This window comes from Dermacentor silvarum, chromosome 7 (assembly GCF_013339745.2).
Source record: "Dermacentor silvarum isolate Dsil-2018 chromosome 7, BIME_Dsil_1.4, whole genome shotgun sequence".
NCBI classification, from domain to species: Eukaryota; Metazoa; Arthropoda; class Arachnida; order Ixodida; family Ixodidae; genus Dermacentor; species Dermacentor silvarum.
In genome coordinates this window covers 63,863,732-63,869,731 of record NC_051160.1, presented here as the reverse complement: position 1 = coordinate 63,869,731, position 6,000 = coordinate 63,863,732, and positions in this window count along the sequence as shown.

The window sequence follows — 6,000 nt, the reverse complement described above, 5'->3', positions numbered from 1 at the left end:
GCATTGTCAACAAGTTCTGAGTCAGTCATCGAATAGTCCGCGACAAAATCGCGTAGATTTTTGCTTTAGGCTTTTCACAATTGGTGAAAAGTACTATATCTCCCACGTGCTACACATTTTTAGTAATCTAGTCATAAAATATTTTACCACCACATAACATATCCATTAGTTTGTATAATGTTTGTTCAGCATGACATAATGCGTGCGTGTTATCTTGTGCAAAAAAAAGTAATTATAGCCCTTGTTTCTATTACATGCTTCTATCAAGCGCCAGAAAGTAAGATTATCAACTGTACATTTGGATGCTCAGAAGAAAAAAAATGGCATGTCATAGCGTTTATCTTCAATAATTACTAAATATTGTAACTTGCTGTTTCTCGTATTTTGAATCTGCGGTATATTCTCGTGCTTTTAAGCGTTGCCATTACGTTGTGTATTGGGTGGCGTTTTTCGTCCTCTGCATAAACGTTGCAGACGCCATATGACAGCTTTCGCCATGTGTAGGTGCACCCATGCGCTTGCCCTGTATGTATACTATATTTTCCATACTAGCAGAGTCACGTTAAGGCAAAATTTTTAAATATTCTGTGCTGTTAAAGATGGCATATGTGTCGTATGTTTCCCTGGTTTAGAAAGAATAAAAATTCTTTGTACGCGCGTTGTGTCACTGACGCCTCAGCTGCGCAGGGACTGCCTTTCTTTGCGAACGTTTCACAAGAAAGTGAAACCAACTGCTTAATAATATTTTGTATATATTACAATTCAATATTCTTGAAATAAACGTTTCATAACCATATCTCGTCTCAGCACTACAATATCAGTGGGAGTGCGTTGATTGAAAGGTGGGGGGGGGGGGGGCGCTCTGGGGGAACCTCGCCCCCCCCCCCCCCCCCCCCTAATGAAAAATCCTGCGCACGCCTATGGTTGAAGGCCAGCAGTGCGAAAAGCAGAAAGAACGAGAGAGAGGCGCTACAGGTACGTGGCAAATGTAGGAGCAAAAACGATGACGTCGTCTAAGTACCAAAGACAGATGCACCACTTCAGGCCATGCAGGAGTGTGTCCATCATGCGTTCAAATGTAGCTGGAGCATTACATAAGCCGAACGGCATGACTTTGAACTGGTATAAGCCGTCGGGCGTTATAAAGGCAGTCTTCTCGCGGTCCATGTCGTCAACGGCAATCTGCCAGTAGCCGGAACGAAGTTCGAAGGAAGAAAAGTACTTCGCACCGTGGAGGCAGTCGAGGGCGTCATCAATGCGCGGTAGAGGATAAATGCCTTTCTTGGTCATCTTGTTCAGGTGCTGGTAATCCACGCAGAAGCACCAGGAGTCGTCCTTCTTTTTAACTAGAAAGACAGGGGACGCCAAAGGACTGGATTACGGTTCGACGATACCTCGAGAGAGCATCTTCTCGACCTCCGTGTGAATGACTTGTCGTTCATGCAAAGACACGCGGTATGGTCGCCTGTGAATAGAGTGTGCGTCATCGGTGTCAATACGGTGTGTCGTGAGAGAGGTCTGGCCTAAAGGGAGACCATTCAGGTCAAAAATGTCGCTGAACGAGGCAAGCAGGTGGCGTAGCTGGTCGGCGTGGTGAGGTGGAAGATCGGGAGCAATCATGTTTGTGAACCCCGGAAAGACAGCCGGCAAAGAAGTTGAGTCAACGGGAGACTACGTAATATCAGCAGTCAAGGCTGATAACTGGCAGTCTTGGGAGGAGGACAGCGTACCCTAGGCTATGCCTTGCGGTAGGACGTGTTTCCCAATTCCGAAGTTGACGAGAGGAAGGTTGGAGGGGTTGTTGGTGATACTTACGACGGTGTACGGAAAAGAAACGCGATGGGCAAGGAGGACGTCCGCGAGAGGAGAAACAATATAGTCACCGTCAGGCACAGGTGGAGCGGGGGAGAGGAGGACACAGATCATGGCTTGTGGGAGGAGTCGAATGTGCTCGGCGGAGCAGTCTGCTGGAAACTTCCTCGGGTGGGTCAGGGCAAGGCAAATCGAGTTGAACAAGGCCAGCGGAGCAGTTGATAAGTGCAGAGTGAGCGGATAGAAAATCAAGGCCTAGAATAACGTCATGGGGACACTCTTGAATAACAGTAAATAATACAGATGTTTGGCTGGCCAGTGGCGCCCACACGAGCGGCACACAGTGTGCCAGTGGCCAGTTGTGGCCAGTGTTCTGCCATCAGAGACTCGCAGAACATAGGGCGCCGCAGGTGTCAGGACTTTAGTGAGCCGTCGACGAAGCTGGACGCTCATTACAGAGATGTGCGCACCGGTATCAAGCAGAGCAGTAACGGGGACACCATCCACTTACACATCAAGTAAATTCCTATCCGTTGGTAAGATCAGTAGAGGTATTGCAGTCCGGGTCGATCTAGCAGCGTCACCCCTCGGAGCTGCACCCGTCAGTTTCCCGTAGAGCGCCGGTACATGGGGGACGGAGAACGGCGAATAGCGAGGGAGCGAGACAGGGGACGTCGTGGTGAGGGTGAACGACTCTGCCGTGTGGATGCGGATTCCTGAGTAGAGTAGTATGGCTCTGTGGAATCTTCCGGTGGTGGACGAGTACCTGGGGAGCGGCGGTAAGGTGGGGACGTCCAGGTATTGCGATGACGTCCAGGTATTGCGGCAGTGACGGGAAATGTGGCCAACGCGTCGGCAGTTGAAGCAAATCGGCCTGTCATCGGATGTTCACCATTCCGCTGGTGAAGAAGGGATCGTAGGAAAGGCTTAGGTGTCCGATCGGTTGACGGAACAGACAGACTGAATGCCAAGGTTCGCCAACTCTTCGCGTACGACAGACTGCACCAGGGAAATTGTCGGTCGAGAATCGTTAGCAGTGGTCTGGAAGCCAACCGGTGACGCGGCTTCGATCTCTCGCCGAACGACACGAACGAGGCTCTCGGACGTTGGCGGCTGATGCGGAGAGTGAAGATCCTCGCACGACGACGTAGCAGCTGTATTTGGAAGACGTGTGAACTGGTGTGCGATGCGACGACTTTTTGCTTCTTCGAAGCGTCGACATTCATTAATGACGTCGTCGATGGTGGAAAAATTCTTATATACCAGAAGATTAAACGCGTTGTCCGCTATGCCCTTCAGTACGTGGTTCACTTTGTCTTCTTCTGACATCCGCTCGTCAACCTTGCGGCAAAGGGCGAGAACATCCTGGATGTATGTCAGGTATGATTCGGTCGACGTCTGGACGCGAGACCCAAGTTCCCTCTACGCAGCTCGCTGACGGCCAACAGGCTTGCCGAATAACTCACGGAGCTTTTGCTTGCATTGCTCCCAGCTAGTCAATTCTTCCTCGTGGTTTCGAAACCAGACCCGTGCCGTGCCTTGCAGGTAGAAAATTATGTTTGCCAGCATAACAGTTGGATCCCACCTGTTATAGGCGCTGACAAGTTCGTACATGTGGAGCCACTCATCGACGTCAAGATTGTCGGTCCCGGAAAACGTGCCTGGGTCGCGGGGCTGGGACAAGATGACTGTCGGCGTTGGAGTAGCGGTTGCTCCTGTCGGCATGGCGGCTGTCCCAGCACCGGCTCCAGCGATCGTCATATTGTTAGTGGCCAGGCTACGTCCGCTTCGGAGCTTCGTCGTGCACAGCAGTACCCAGCACCTCCACCAAATATGTGACGGAGGGAAGAAGCAAGACGGGAAAATGTATTTACAATATGTACACGATTGACAGGATTGACACAACCAGTCAGTCACTGATGCGTCGTCTTCTTCAACTCCCAAGCTCGTGCTCCTCTTCCCCGATGTTGTGCAGAGCAGTATGCTCTGTATCTTGTATGCTCGTTACAATATGTTTGTACTAACTCAGTGCATAGAGACTTGAGTAGCTCAGAAAAGACCTTTATCGATAGCATTTTTGGATACTGTTATGAGTAAAGGAGCCTATGAAAACATATACAGATAATTGTTATGGGATATTCTTAAGCACGAAGGCATAGGTGACGATTTCGTGGAGGGCGTATTTTTGGGCTAGTTGGTTCTTCATCATCAAGTAAAAAACAGCGCCAGAATATGCACAGGACCAAACGTCTGTCCTGTTACCTGTGTCTGTCCTGTTACCTGTCTGTCCTGTTACTCGTCGTTTGGTCCTGTGCATATTCTGGCGCTGTTTTTTACTTGATGATTTCGTGGAGCTGCTGAGGGAAATATATAGAGACAAACGAGTACAAGTTGTATGGGAAGGTCGAAAAGGTAATGAAGTGGTGGGGATTCGCAAAGGACTGAAGCAATTAAGGATGTCCTCGCTCTCCATTGTTGTGCACGCTTTATGTTAAGAGCATAGAAAGACGGCTGGAAAACAGCTAATTAGGTTTGATTTATCCTACATGCGTAATGGACAAATGGTGCAACAGAAGGTCCCTGGAACTGATGTATGCGGACGATCATAAATCCTGATTTCTCTGTGCTAAACTTAAGGCCTAGATTTGTCGCTGCGTTGCCACAGATATTCGCAAGTGTGTAAATCTCTTGCATTGTCCGCTAGTAGCACTATGTCGTCCGCATACATCAGTCCAGGGACCTTCTGTTGCACCATTTGTCCATTACGCATGTAGGATAAATCAAACCCTAATTACGTGGTATCAATTCAACAACAAGTTAAGCAAAAAATCAAGCAATATAAGCACCTCGACGTATACATAAACGAAGGAAAGACTTACTCAAGCACCCACCAAGATAATCTGAAAATAACGTTGAAGCGGAATGCAGCAATAATGAAACACAGAGCACTGTGGGGCCACAATAAGTATGAGGTGGTGCGTGGAATCTGGAAAGGAGTAATGATGTCAGCGCTAACGTTCGCAAATGCCATTATATGCTTAAAATTGGATATCTTGTCGGGTTGGAAGTTAACCAAAGATCAGTAGACCGGTTGGCTTAGGGAGCTCACGGTAAAACCACAAATAAGGCAGTGAAAGGTGACATGGGTTGGGCCTCTTTTGAAGTCAGAGAAGCACAGAGCAAAATTAGTTTTGAAGAAAGACTCGGGAACATGGATGAAAGTAAATGGGCGGCTAAAGTGCACAAGTATCTGTATCTGAAAAGCGTGGACACAGAATGGAGGAAAAGGTCTAGAAAGTTGTCAACCAAGTGCAGGATAATTCAAACTGTAAATAGACAACTAGGAGTCATCAGAAAGAAAGTGAGAGAAATAGAGACAGTGAATTTGATGCAATGAATGGAAACAAAAAGGACAATGGATATTTACAAGAACGAGAAGTAAGAAATTAGAAAGGAAAATCGGTACGATAACACAAAGGGCAGTGCCTTGCTATTTGAGGCTCGAGCCGGTTGCCTAAGGACCAAAACATACCGGAGAAAATATTCGGAACTAGATGAGGCATGCGTATGCTGCAGCAAAGATCCGGAGACCACTCAACACATCCTAATGGAATGTGAAGGGATTCACCCAGTGAGAACAGTAGGTAACGTACACCTTCCAGAAACGCTTGGGTTTAAAGTGGACGGAAGCATCAACTGGTCAGCAGTCGAGATAAGCAAGATACGTTTAGAGTATTGGTGGAAAAAAGCAGGGAAGAGATTGATACGACCTGATTTGATCTCTTAGTCATAGATGAAGGTACAAGGTAGATATTTAGGAGAAAAACAGGTTATTGAAATGTATACAAAAATGCTAGATAAAGACATGTATAGCATACTTAATTAAATCACACAGGCGAGGTGACTATTGTCACCGCCCCATTTCAAAGGCGAGGCCATTAATCATCATCATCATCAGGACTGTTTAACAATCATTGCAACCATCAGCACCTTAAACCTGAATCGAAAACCCCCACTTGTCCATTGGGCGAGGGAGTAGTTGCAAAAATGACAGCAAGAACTACCAAACATGTCAATTTAGAGAGGGAACACAATTGTGAGGTGGAAGCACTAGCATAAATATGACGGCATTTTAAATAGTTTCTAGACGCTAATATTCAGTAATATGGCAGTCAAGATGGCCTGTCT